We start from the raw sequence: 13,917 nt of genomic DNA, 5'->3' as shown, positions 1-13,917 counted from the left end.
ACAATATGACAACAATAATGCAAAGGGGGATACATGGAATTGATTAGGAAGTGGTAGCAGTGTCAATTTAAGTAATAATTTTAGAAATCATATTCTCTAGAACAGAAAGATGTAAAAACAAAAGCCTAATGGGTCAGGAAAATCAAAAGAAAGTGATTAATTTAAAGAAGTTAAGAAAGGAGGAATTAAAAAATAGAGGTGGAACAAATGGAAAATAAATAGCTGGATGTTAGTTTAAAATATGACTAAATTAGCTACACATGAAAGACTCATTTTGTCTTGATTCCATAGAAAGATATAAGAATTATCAATTTTATGTATCAAGTAACATAGCTTCAATATCGAGATCACAACTAAAAGAAAAAATAAGCCACGTAGAAACATATAGAAGAGTGCATACAACAGGATAATGTTCTGTGTGTGTGATAATGGGCAATTTGATGGACCATCAAATTGTTTGTTTTTGGGGGGGTTTGTCTTTTATTTTAGGGCTGCACCTGAGGCATACGGAGGTTCCCAGGTTAGGGGTCGAATTGGAGCTGTAGCTGCCGGCCTACACCACAGCCACAGCAATGCCAGATCTGAGCCACACCTGTGACCTACACCACAGCTCACGGCAACGCCAGATCCTTAACCCACTGAGCAAGACCAAGGATTGAATCTGCATAAGACCATCAAAGTGGACCACATGCTGGGCCAGAATGCAAGACTTAGGTAAACTGCAAAGGACTGAAATCACAGAGCATGTTCTTTGATCATAATAAAATTAAACTAGAAAAAGAAAGAAGGAAAAGTAAATGAAACAAACCCAAATGTTTGGAAATTAAGCAATTTATCCATTAGTTGAAGATGAAATCACCTGGATTTTATAAAATATCTTAACCGGATAATAATGAAAAAATAACAAAAATATTTCATGATACAACTAAAGCAGTGCTCAATAATAAAGTTATAGCTTTAATGCATACAGTAAAAAAGAAAAAAAGTTTAAAATTAATGATTTAAGCTTCTATCACAAGAATCTCACAAAGAAAATACAAAGTCAAAATCAAAGATTATAGAAGAGAAAAAGAATAAATGTAAGAGCAAACATTGATTAAATAAATCAGGTAATGATAGAAACCACAGACAAACTGAAAAGGTTCTATTTGAAAAAATTAGTAAAAGTGATACTCCCTTGAGATATATTAAGAATGAAAAACTGGAATGCTCTATGATCTTGCAAATACTAAAAATATGAAAAATATAAATAGATTTATGCCAATGCATTTGAAAATTCTGAAAAAATAGGCAAAATACTTGAAAAAATTAATAAAGCTTTATAAAGGAAAAAATAAAAAGCTTAATAACAACATATCTACTAAATGAATTGAAAAGGCAATTAAAAACACTCCTTCATTACTAAATAGCACAAGGAACTATATTCAATATCCTATGATAAGCCACAATGGAAAAGAGCAGGAAAAAGACTATATATACAACATATTTCAATCACTTTGCTGTACACCAGAGTCTAACAGAATATTGTAAATCAACTATACATCAATTAAAGAAAAATAAAAATAAAACATTCCTTCAAAGAACACTTCAGGACCAGATGATTTCCCAAGTGAATTATCCAAGCACTTGAAAAAGATGTAACAATAAAATTCCATAGACTCTTCCAAAAAGTAGCAAAATGAAGGATACGTTACAATTTGTTTTATGTGGCCAGAATAACCTTGATATATCACCCTGTCAAAGATGTTACAAGAAAGAATAAATATAGGCCAATACTTCTCAAAAAAATACATGTTATTATAAAATACAGAAAAAAGTTTAGGTGATACAAATAAAATTTATTTAGCACTTCATGAAAAGACCCATCTTCTTCCAGGGAACTACAAAATGGGGCAGAGGGAAAGAAGCTTTTATAGGGTAAAGAATAAATAACAAAAAAGACACAAAAAATAGAAAAATATCTGAGAGCTGGGGCCACCTGGTCAACCTTGTTTGGGGTAAGATAGCCCAGAGTTGGCCTGGTGCTTGGGGATTGGCTGACTATACTGTGTTTCTGGTCAAGGGAAGTATTCACAGGGATATGCAAAACACAAGTGTTGGAGTCCCCCTCCTGACTCAGCGGAAACAAATCCAACGAGCATCCATGAGGACACAAGTCTGATCCTTGGCATGGCTCAGTTGGTTAAGTATCCTGTGTTGCCATGAACTATGGTGTAGGTTGCAAACGTAACTTGGATCCTGCCTTGCTGTGGCTGTGGTACAGACCAGCAGCTACAGCTCTGATCAGACCCCTAGCCTGGGTACTCCCACATACCACGAGTGCAGCCCTAAGAAGATGAAAAACAAAAAAACAAAAAAAAAGCGTTATCTAAGTTTCAATTTGCTGATTTGGTACCTCCCCATCAATAGTTACTCCATCTTGGGCCTAGAAAGTCATCTTAGTAAAATCCTAAATAAAATATCAAGATAGAATCCAGTAATAGAGTAAAAATAAATAAGTGGGACCTAACTAAACTTAAAAACCTTTTCCACAGCAATAGAAACCCTCAACAAATGAAAAGATAACCTACCAAATGAGAGAAAAATATTTGCAAATGATATGATGGAAAAGGGATTAATATCCAAAATAAATAAATAATTCATACAAGTCAATAACAAAAAAAAAAAAAACCAATCCAATTAAAAAATGGGCAGAAGAGACATTTTTTCCAAAGACATATGGATATGGCTAACAGGCACATGCAAATATGCTCATCATGGCAGGCTATAGATTACAGAACTGCAAATCAGAAACAGTATTAGGTACCTTATAAAATTAAATATAGAATTACCATATGACCCAGAAATCCCACTCTTGGGCATATATCCAGACAAAACTTTCCTTGAAAAAGATACAGGCACCCATATGTTCTATGCAGCCCTGTTCACAATAGCCAGGAGGACATAGAAACAACCTAAATGTCTATTGACAGATGAATGGATTAAGAAGATGTAGTATATTTACACAATGGAATGCTACTCAGCCATTAAAAAGAACAAAATAATGCCATTTGCAGCAACATGGATGGAACTAGAGACTCTCATCCTGAGTGAAGAAAGTCAGAAAGAGAAAGACAAATACCATATGATATAACATATCTGGAATCTAATATATGGCAAAAATGAAACTTTCCAAAGAAAAGAAACTCATGGACTTGGAAAACAGACCTGTGGTTGCCAAGGGGGATGGAGTGGGATGGACTGGGAGCTTGGGGTTAATAGATGCAAACTATTGCATTTGGAGTGGATAAGCAATGACATCCTGCTGTATAGCACAGGGAATTATATCTAGTCACTTGTGATGGAAAATGATGGACAATAATGTAAGGAAAAGAATATATATATATATACACACACACATATATGTATATGCTTCTGGGTCACTTTGCTGTACAGTAGAAATTGACAGAGCACTGTAAACCAACTATAAAGGAAAAAAATAAAAATCATTAAAAATATAAAAAAAAAGAAACCACTTGATATCACCTCAGAGAATGGCTATAATCAAAAAGTTTACAAATAATCATTAACAAGGATTTGGAGAAAAGGGAACTCTTGTACACTATTGGTGGGAACATAAATTAGTGCAGCCACTAAAGGAAACAGTGTGGAGGTACAAATCAAAAACTAAAAATAGAAACTACCATATAATCTAGCAATTCCACTCTTGGGTATTTCTCTGAAGAAAAAAAAAACACTAATTTGAAAAGATACATGTACCCCAATGTTCATAACAGCATTATTTACAATAGCCAAGGTATGGAAATAACCTAAGTGTCCATCAATAGATGAATGGAAAAAGAAATCATTACACACACACACACACAAAATGAAATAATACTCATCATAAAAAAGAATGAAATTTTGCCACTTGCAACAACATGGAAGGACCTGGAGAGTTTTACGCTTAGTGAAATAAGTCAGACAGAGGAAGATAAATACTGTACATTATCACTTATATATGGAAATTTAAAAAATAAAACAAATAAATGTATATTACAAAACAGAAACAGACTCAGATCTAGAGAACTAGTGGTCACCAGTGGGGAGAGGGAAGGGGGAAGGGGCAAGATAGAGGCAGGGGATAAAGGGGTACAAACTACTGCGTATAAAATATATAAGCTACAAGGATGTGTTGTACAGCACAGGGAAATATTGTCATATATTGTAATAACTTTAAATGGAGTATAATCTGTAAAATATTGACTCACTATGCCATACAGCTGAAACTAATATAATACTGTAAATCAACTTCAATTATTAAAAAAGGCAAAGCATGTACTGGAAGAAATAGTTTATAATGTACTTCTGGAAGTTTTTATATCCAGAATTATTGAATAAGTCAATTTGAAAAGGACAGACATAATTCTAAAAAAATGGCAACACATTTGAGTTATGGTTTTCAAATAGGTAATTGTTTTTTATTCAAAACTGCTCAGTCATTATGTGTAGCATCGTATTCCCTTTACATATTTCTAAGCTTCTTTTACTTCTTGAATAAATTAAATGCAATTATTTCATACTCCATATCTGCTATCTCAAATATCTGAATTTCTTGCTGGTTTGCTTTTGCTGTGATCTGACAGAATGCTCCCTTCCCCTCCCTGACCCTACACAACCGGGAAGGTGATCTGCACATTACTTGATGCCTGGGTTGAAGCCCATTCCTCTAAGAGAGGCTTCTTTTGCTCTAGTTAGTGTCCTAAGGACACTACCAATCTGGAACTATTTTAACTTTCTTGCCTCAGATTTTGCAGACCGCAAAGACAGAGTGGATTTGGACTGGAAACATCTGTCATGTAAGGGCTAGCTTGTGGTTACAAATTCTCAAGGACAATTTTATTTTCTTACCATCTAGTGCCAAGATCAGGTCAGGCGAGTTTTCCAGCTATCCCCTCCAGGGTGGTGGGTTTACACTGACGGATGGGGTCCAGCTTAGGTTGAAGTCTCCTTGAGACTGCCCACCTGGTCCCTCTTTTATTACAATGTTTCTTGGATTTCTCCCTTTTGTGTCAGCTCAAGGATGAATTAAAGCAATTAAATATTCTAGACTGAATTTTAATAATTCCAGGTATGAGGGGTTTTCAAAGTATTTGTTTTGTCATACTGAATAGTGTTGGAACCAGTAGCTTATACAACGTAAGCAAGGAGATCTTCAGCTAGTAAGTGGCAGTGCTAGGATTTGAACACAGGCCAATTAACTCTTACCCACTACTCATTTTGTATGTAGATTTCTTGGCATGGGTACTAGTGAATTAGTGAAAACTTCATAAATACTAAATAATGGCATTGCTCCTCGTAAAGACTGAATAAGCGGTTGTAAATAATAACAATAACAACCACTGTTATCATAAGTAATCACTCAAGTGATTAAAGAAGTGAAAGTAGTTGGAGTAAAGAAAGCCAAGGAACCATGTCTTAGATGGATTCTCCATATGCTCTGTGTTCACCCGCAACTGCATCAAGACAAATGATCTTGCTTTTGGATCTACCAGCTGATGGTAAATCATCAAACACTTATTCATTAATATGTTTTTGATCTTTCCCTGAAGTTAGGCATTTTGTTGTGTGTAATATAACTTCTTATGACTCTTATTATTTGTAAAGTAAAATATTTTCTACATTTTGACTTTCCTCCTCCTAAATAAAAATAAATCTCTCATTTTCGCAATTTGAATTTTGTAAAACATTTAGGAAACTACCATAATTTGCCCACATTCTCCACTGAAATATCAGTAGGTAATTCCACTATTTAAATTTTTCCATTTTAGAGATCATATCAAATTTCAAATAGTCTTGTCAGAAAGAGATTTTCTCCACAAGTTTAAAAGAGTGCTATATGTTCCCTTAATTTGAGCTTTCACAGATAGACAGTTGACAAAAAAAGTTCCAATATGTAATATTTTAGGAATTCCCGTCGTGGCTCAGCATAAACAAATCTGAAGAGTATGCATGGGGACACAGGTTTGATCCCTGGCCTTGCTCAGTGGGTTGGAGATCCAGCATGGTCGTGAGCTGTGGTGTAGATCACAGACATGGCTCGGATCTGGCATTGCTGTGGCTGTGGCATAGGCTGGTGGCTATAGCTCTGATTTGACCCCTGGGCTGGGAATATCTTTATGCCACAGGTACGGCCCTAAAAAGGCAAATAAAAAAATAATATTTTAATATGCTAATGAAAGTGCATTCACATTCATGTACAGTTAATAAAACTTTAGCACTCAGCTAAAATTTGGTTGTAGTAGTTTTGAATGCCTTGATTCTAAAATTTTGAGAGTAGAAACAGTTGCCCAATCCACCACTCTAGATGATAAAGCTAACCAAATTCTAATTTGAATATAGAAATTGAAATAATATACACTTTATTACTTCAGAAGACTAACTGGATGTCTGATGTTAGGTAAAGAGCAGCCTGGGAATTGGGAAACATTAAACAGAAGTCAAAACATGTATAAGGTAACATTTTTATAATAGAAAAGCTAATGCTAACTACTACTCCACCAAATAGTTTAACATTTTCTCCAGAATACTTTTTTGCTGTTTCATCATGAAATAGAATTTTTCTACAGGTTGTCTCAGGCTCACAGGTACCTAAAGAAAGAGCTGAATTTGAGGCTTGCCTGAGACACTATACTTAAAACTGATGAACAAATAAAAGCTTTGATTAAACAAATAGTTTGAGAAACAATGAAAGGAAAGAACAGAAGTTACCATTTTTGCTATCACCTCAAGTAATAAAACATAACTTGAGGTGACAGCAAATCAGTGAGTTTGGAAAACTCACTAAAAAAAACTGGATATAATTTTCATTACATTTTCATTTATGGTTTTCACTTTAACAAAAAAGAAAAAAGATGTCCAAGACGTTTCCATGGAGAATTGAGAGAACTTTAGATAAAAATTAAAATTCCTGCTTTAAAACATATAACCTAGAGACTGTATCCACTGGAGGGAAGAGGAGCCTATTAAACTAGAAATACATGCAGCACCTTGTCTATCTTCCTGGTTCTAATTTGTAGTATTTTTTTTTTTCTCAATTGGATTTGCCAAATGGCGAGCAATATGGCACTTTTGGACCTGGATCATGAATGAGCACACAACTACACTGATATTTCCCCTAAAACCAGCCTGTTCATTAGTAAGATCCCATCAGTACCCAGAAGAGATCCTCTGACAGTCAATAGCTAAGTTTAGAAACTAGCCCTACCTATGTATAGTTCTCTCCCTTGTTTAATAATGGGGACATTCTTCCATGGAAGCCAAAGGAGCCCAGTATTAGCTGACTGGCTCTCATTTGCAACAGTTATGTTTGAAGTTATTTCCCAAATTAATGCTTCTGCTGTGATCAGTTAACCTGAGGTTAAAAGAAGAAATAACTCCGATAACAGCCAATGAGGCACCATTACACACTGCAATGGCAGCAATTCTAGACCATAAAAAATTTCCAAAGTTTGAAATCAAAATACGAGAGGATGAAGATTATTTTCCATTCAGTCATTATTATCTTCTTTGGATTAAAAGTTTCAGTTTCACCAGATTCCTCAGATCTGTTTCTTTTTAGTTTTCTGTTCAAAAGTTGCCTTTTTCCTCCCACTAGTTTTGCTTCCCAGAACAAATAAGCATTTCCACTAACCACGGCCAGCAGTTTGGCTGGTTCCTGAGCAGAGGTCTTATTGCCTGCTTGTACTCAATACTTTTTCAAAAGGTAGAAAACTAGCTTCTGGCTTAGAGGGAACTTGGCAGTGGGGGCAGGGTCTATACTCTCTTTGACCTGAGCATAATGCACGTCTGCATTCAGGATACTTGCTCATTAATTCTTTGAGAACTTAAGAAGCAAGGGACTCTCCGTCAGCCTCCCACGGCAGCTGTGTCTGTGAGCTCACCTGATTTTAATATATTAGCCCCCTTTGCCCACTCTCTCCACCACACTGAATGGAAAACTGGATCGCTTCTACTCTCTGAAGTTCCATTAGCTCCTCATGTTCTTTAAGGAGCCATTTACTTTACTGAAACAGTGATTGGAAAAGTGTTTCGGTGCCTAAATGATTTGCTCTGTTTCTAAGTTTAAACAGGATGCTGAGACCTTCACTCTGCGCCTGAGTGGAGTACTGCTTTGATCATCCTAATCTCCATTTCTCATTTGGTATAATTATCAGTGTGGCACACTGTCTTTAAGGAATACATACATGAGATTACAGATAATACCCTGTCCTCGTATTCTGTCTTTTTGCACATACAACTATTTCAAGTACACATTTTGTGGCATTTTCTGTGTTCTCAGCTTACAGCAGCACCAAAAAATAGCCTTTTTGGGTGTTGAGAATAAAGGAGAGAATCAGAGAAGTCTCTCCACTGGGGTCAGTCACACTTATTTTCTTCATGAGAATAGACAGGAAAAGCTATCTTCTTGAAGGCTTTGCCCTTCTCCATATAGATTTAATGCCTATGGCAGGACAAGGCGATGGAAGAATAAACTGGAGATTTCTGGAATGTGAGTTGGGATGAATTAAGAAAAAAACTTTATGAGACCGTGATGTCCTCTTGGCCTGGCAATCTCTAATGCTCTCACACATCTTGGTCCTTTTATTGTTATATACTCTCAAATTTTTGGCTTAGACCCACTCAGGAATATCTAACAGGCAGAAAGCACATGTTATGTACAATGATTACTGCAGTTTATTTTTAATTAAAGCATTTACTGTGCCTACATTTCTTCCTAATTATAAGGACCTAGCCTGGAGAGGAACAGTCAAGAAAGAGTCTAAGGGTACTTCTGTCCTTCCACTGGCTTATCTGAGGAGACAGATGCAAAGGAAGCATCCTATTACCTTGGCACATGATGGATGTCAAGACATGTTTATGGATTGGGTAACCTCTGCTTTGGTACCCTATCGTATCAACTGTTCTTTAGTCTTTAAGTGTCATGACTCTCAAACTGGGTCAGATAACACATAGATTAATACTCAGGGTCTGGGGGCCTTCTACCTAAGAAAGAAGACAATAAAGAAACCTAGGCCAGTAATAGCTTAACTTCCATAATACTAGTGATCAGTGTAGGACCTTGATATTCCGGTTCTCTAGCATTCAAGCTCATCTTTTCTTTCTTTTTTTTCTTTTTATGGCCACACTTGCAGCATATGGAAGTTCCTGGGCTAGTGGTCAAATCAAAGCTACAGCTGCTGGCCTATACCATAGCCAGAGCAGCACAGGATCTGAGCTGCTTCTGCAACCTACACCACAGCTCATGGCAATGCCTCATCCTTAACCCACTAGCAAGGCCAGGGATCAAACCTGCATCCTCATGGATACTAGTTGGATTCATTTCTGCTGTGCCACAATGGAAATTCCTCAAGCTCATCTTTTCTCATGGATTTCCCTTTTGCTCTTAGTTCTCCACTGACTAGGTTCCTAATTTGTTCTTGCAATTCTCCCGCTGAGAAAGGTTCCATCTCTGAATTCCAGCCATCCCATGACTATGTAGCTATTATAAATTGGAAAAATTATGTGAAATCACACATATACAATTCAAATTGAACCCTAAGGTTGATTGTCTACTGTTTTGGTTCCAGCCATCACTGCTAGATAGATGAACTTCTGGGCACCAGAATGTGAAATGCCTTATTAACCATTTCTGTATACACATGTATTTTGTTCGTTTAATTGGTATCCTAGCTTTATGTCTCCCTTCAGATTTATATCTACTGGACTAATGGACTAATTCTGATGCTCCAGTTACTTTTTTTTTTGTCTTTTTGTTGTTGTTGTTGTTGTTGTTGCTATTTCTTGGGCCGCTCCCGCGGCATATGGAGGTTCCCAGGCTAGGGGTCGAATCGGAGCTGTAGCCACCGGCCTACGCCAGAGCCACAGCAACGCGGGATCCGAGCCGCGTCTGCAACCTACACCACAGCTCACAGCAACGCCGGATCGTTAACCCACTAAGCAAGGGCAGGGACCGAGCCCGCAACCTCATGGTTCCTAGTCGGATTCGTTAACCACTGCACCACGCCGGGAACTCCTCCAGTTACTTTTACCCTCAGTCCTAGGGGGGATACGCAAGGGAGGGGAGTACGTGGGAGAGAGGCCTCTGTGGACTTTTCAGTTCATCCCATCATATCCTCTTCTGGCTCATCCCATTATTCTCCAAGCCAGCTTGATTATGATATTTTCATACTAGCTTTCTGAAGGCTCCAAAACATAGAGGATGCAAAATAGCAAAGTGATATGGACTCTGAAGATTAAAACCTTGTTTGAAACGAGACTTGAAGCTTCAGAAAATTATCTATCCTCATTGTGTCTCCATTTCCTCATCTATAAAATGGAGGTCATAGCAATGACATAGGACGGCTGGGATGATTAAGACAGTTATGTATAAAGGACTTCAAACAGTGTCTGACCCATAGAAATCTCCCCTCAAGAAGTATTGTCAGCTCCATGTGGTCTTTGTTCTCAAAGAAAAGATAGCAATTTCTTGGATAGATCTGCCCATTTCATAGCATACTCTAAGCTAACAATAGTCCAGAAGGTTGTTATAGGACTTTTCTTCCTCAGGTCTGGACCTGCTCTCATCATCAGCCTGGAAATCTTTTCACTACATTTTTCCATAAATTACCTGCCATCCCTCAGAACTCCATTTTAAATAGTACTTCTTCAACTAGACCCTCCCTAGCCATGCTTTCTAAAGCATGTCTCTGCCTATTTTCCACACTTCATCATTTTTTTTTTCTCATTGCAGTATTTATTACTATCTTGGTAATTTACTAGTTAACTTTCTTGTCTATTTCCTCCACCAGATGGCAAATTTAATCAGAATGGAGGAGTTCCCGTCGTGGCGCAGTGGTTAACGAATCCGACTAGGAACCATGAGGTTGCGGGTTCGGTCCCTGCCCTTGCTCAGTGGGTTAAGGACCCGGCGTTGCTGTGAGCTGTGGTGTAGGCTGCAGACGCGGCTCCAATCCCACGTTGCTGTGGCTCTGGTGTAGGCCAGTGGCTACAGCTCCGATTCAACCCCTAGCCTGGGAACCTCCATATGCCGCGGGAGCGGCCCAAGAAATAGCTAAAAAAAAGACAAAAAAAAAGAATGGAGACTAATTTTTAGAGAGATGGATATTAATAAATATTGAATGGATGTTAAAATCTTACAAGGCCATAAGAAATTGGAGAAATGCAGATATTCAGAAAGACCTCAGAACAATGTTTACCCGCTTTTTCTCAAATAGCCCAACATTGATTCAATATTTGACAGTCTTGTTGATCTTTTTGAAATTCAAACTCTAACTCTGTTATACTTGAGCTTTAATTGAAACTCAATGTCATATTGCAGTGGACCTCAGTCAGTATGTAAAATATGATTCACCAACAAATTAACTTCCACTCCCGACCCAAGAAAATTCGGGATTGATGGAACCAGACTACAACTGATGCAAGTTCTTCCCTAAGTGTTCAAATATATCACCTTCTTAAAACTCTTGTACTTGGGTCAGTTACCTGCTTGTAACAAAAGGAAAAAAACTAGGGGAAGTGATCTGATAGCTTATATTCTATAAAGATGATGATCCCTAAGAGTCATGGAATATCTCCTAACTCTTTATAAATTTCAAATGAACTAAATCCAGCTGGTACTTATTAAGTGCCTAGTAGCAGACATAACACACTTAGCTGTCAAGGATACAGGTGAATCAGACGCAGTCTGTCCTCGCCCTTTGCAAGGAGAGAGTATAGCAGATGTTTAATACTCTAAAAAGATAACTAAAAGGCATACCAAATATACTATGGTAATTCCACTGTTATTCAAAAGCAAAGAAGGAACAGTGAAAAAATATTAACTACCACTTATTGCAGTTATTTAATATAAAGACACTGGATACTGTTTTTTTTTAACAAATTATTTCATTCAATATTTAAATCTACTTCTTGAAAAATGCTTTCTGAGGTATACTTTGTGACTTAGGAAAGAGAACAGCATAGGAAAAGGGACAGAACTGGAAAAATCCATAATGCATTTGTGAAACATTAAGCAGCATAATGTTAAAGCAGATTACATCCAGGACATAAGAAGAATTTCACAACAAAGAATCAAGATATTTCATACCATATGATATCACTTGTATCTGGAATCTAATATATGACAAAAATGAAACTTTCCACAGAAAAGAAATTCATGGACTTGGAGAACAGATTTGTGGTTGCCAAATGGGTAGGTGGAGAGAGCTGGATGGACTGGGAATCTGGGGTTAATAGATGCAAACTCTTGCATTTGGAATGGATAAGCAATGATATCCTGATATACAGCACTGGGAACTATATATACCTAGTCACTTGTGATAGAGCATGATGGAGGAAAACATGAGAAAAAGAATGTATATACGTATGTGTGACTGGGTCACTTTGGTGCACAGCAGAAAATTGAGAGAACACTGTAAACCAACTATAATGGAAAAAATAAAAATCATTAAAAAAAAAAAAAGAAATTTCTGTTTGGTCAGAAGCATCCACTAGCTAAAAATGCATGTAGTAAAACTGCACAAAATTTTAAAAAATAAAACATATTAGTATTGCCATAATAGATCATTGGTATTACCACTAAAATGTTTACATTTTATATTAATATATATAATTTTTCTTAGGGGCCTTACCCGAGGCATTGGAAGTTGCCAGGCTAGGGGTCAAATCAGAGCTACAGCTACAGCAACATAGGACCTGAGCATCTTTGACCTACATCACAGCTTGCAACAATGCCGGATCCTTAACCCACTGAGCAAGGCCAGGGATAGAACCCACATCCTCGTGGATTATAGTCAGGTTCTTAACCTGATAAGCCATAATGGGAACTCCCATGAATAAATATATATTTGATGGTAATACAAATCCATGGCAAAATACTCCAAGATTATTTTAATTTGAAATTAAGGCATTATAAGCTAGTTATTGATTAACGGAGCTCCTTTTTGATTAATTTTGATAGTGTCAGTGTGGGAAGTGATATTTAATAAAAGCTGAATATTCTCAGAGAAATCCTGATGTTTACAATTAGCTACTGTCTATTTTGGTTTTGATTTGGACAGTACTTTCATAAAAAAGGACTTTACCAGAGCAGGTGGCCCCTAATATTACAAGGAATAGAATTTGATAACGGTGATAAATTTTGTAATTAGCCGTTATTACACTTTTTCATAAGGCATAAGTCATTATTTTCACCTTTATTCTTAAAAATAAGTCATCAATTGGACCGAGGTTTTGTCATCTGGATGTGCATTTGCTCACGTATAATGGGGAAAATTTTGAACCTTTTGTTTTCTTGGTTTATTTTTTAATTTTTTGGCTTTTTAGGGCTGCACCCACAGCTTATGGAGGTTCCCAGGCTAGGGGTCTAACTGGAGTTACAGCTGCCGGCCTAGGCCACAGCAACGCCAGATCCCAGCTGTGTCTGAGACCTATACCACAGCTCAGGGCAACACCAGATCCTTAACCCACTGATGGAGGCCAGGGATGGAACGTGAAACCTAATGGTTCCTAGTCGGATTCATTTCTGCTGCGCCACGACAGGAACTCCTTTTTTTTTTTTTTTTTAATACTCTGGGAGGCAAAATTTCTGAAAATAAGATAGCAATTAATGAAATTAATGGACTTAACTTGTAAGAGGCATTGGAGTGATTTCTCTGCAAAAGTGTGAAAAGCTTATTTTCATGATTTTTAAACAATGTTCTAACAGCTTTGGGGAGCTATAATTAGCATACTGTAAACTCCACACATTTAAATTACACAGTTGGATAAGTGTTGACATGTGCATATGCATATGAAACTATCAGCACAATCGAGATAAGGAGAGTCACCAAAGCTCCCAAAGTTACCCCTCTGCTCCTTTGTCCTGGCTTCCCTGGA

Source organism: Phacochoerus africanus, chromosome 6 (genome assembly GCF_016906955.1).
Source record: "Phacochoerus africanus isolate WHEZ1 chromosome 6, ROS_Pafr_v1, whole genome shotgun sequence".
NCBI lineage: Eukaryota > Metazoa > Chordata > Mammalia > Artiodactyla > Suidae > Phacochoerus > Phacochoerus africanus.
This window is presented reverse-complemented; position numbering follows the sequence as displayed.